At 44.5% G+C, this 920-nt stretch overlaps 1 protein-coding gene across 5 annotated transcripts in view; it reads right to left on the bottom strand.

Moving 5' to 3' along the window:
• The window catches only part of CSNK1G1 (casein kinase 1 gamma 1), a 190,238-nt gene that overhangs the window by 85,771 nt on the left and 103,547 nt on the right, over positions 1–920 (bottom strand). The gene's annotated exons all lie outside the window — the stretch shown is intronic.

A 920-nucleotide genomic window follows, 5' to 3' on the forward strand; every position in this document is an offset into this window, starting at 1 on the left:
GCTTAATACATTAATTTAAGACAAGAGGCTTTTTTCTCCATGCTGCTGGGGGGGGGCAGGGACCTTGTCTTAGATTTGAGTAAACATGGAAAACTTCAACTCAAGGAGGTAGCTTTCTTTGATGTAGAGTCAATTTAGAAAAGTAATAGGAAGATGGAGTCAGGTCAGCTCCAACAGTGTCTCAACACCCATTTCAATGGCCAGTAGGCACCTCAGTTAGGACAAATTCAACTCAAATGGCACAGCTTGGGGTATCTTGTGCACCTTCCTGGCATTCTTTACTAACAAGTCATACTGGAGTTCATCCTTCACCTCCGCAGCGAGTGCCTCGAATTAAACACAGAAGCAAATGCACCACAAGATGCTGGCTGCCTACAGGTTGATGTTAAGGAATCCACCCACTAGCATGGACAGGATAAAGGAAGTGGATGACTGAGAAAAATGCAGCAGCAGAAAGCCAAAGCAGCAATGAAGAACAGCAATTTGCTTCAAATGTATGGGGATGGGACAAAAGAAGGTATTAATTGCACTGCAAAGTAGGAAAGAGCTCATGTCCTCTAGTGAAGAAGAGATCAGGAAGGAAACAAAAAGAAAAGAAAAAAAGTAAAAGCAAGAGCATGTGAACAAGCCATGGAAGGAGGAAGAGGACCCACAGCCTTCATTGAGGATAACTTTGTATTTAGTGAGGACTATCTGTATCCCCCCTCCATATCACCACCTGACCCCTGCTTGTCATCTGATACAGAAAAAAAAAAAGTTCTCCCCTGAATCCCCCTCCACATGAGCACAGCAGAAGGGGTCTGCATGTTAGTTATGGTGACAGTGAATGCTGCATCTCCCGATTGCTTATCACATGATGAACAAAGATGAGGTTCGTCTCTCCCTCAGTGCTTTGGAGAAAGGGAGGGAGGATAGGGCAA

This window comes from Gavialis gangeticus, unplaced genomic scaffold, assembly GCF_001723915.1.
Source record: "Gavialis gangeticus isolate Ggan-Ray unplaced genomic scaffold, GavGan_comp1, whole genome shotgun sequence".
In the NCBI taxonomy this organism is placed as follows: Eukaryota; Metazoa; Chordata; order Crocodylia; family Gavialidae; genus Gavialis; species Gavialis gangeticus.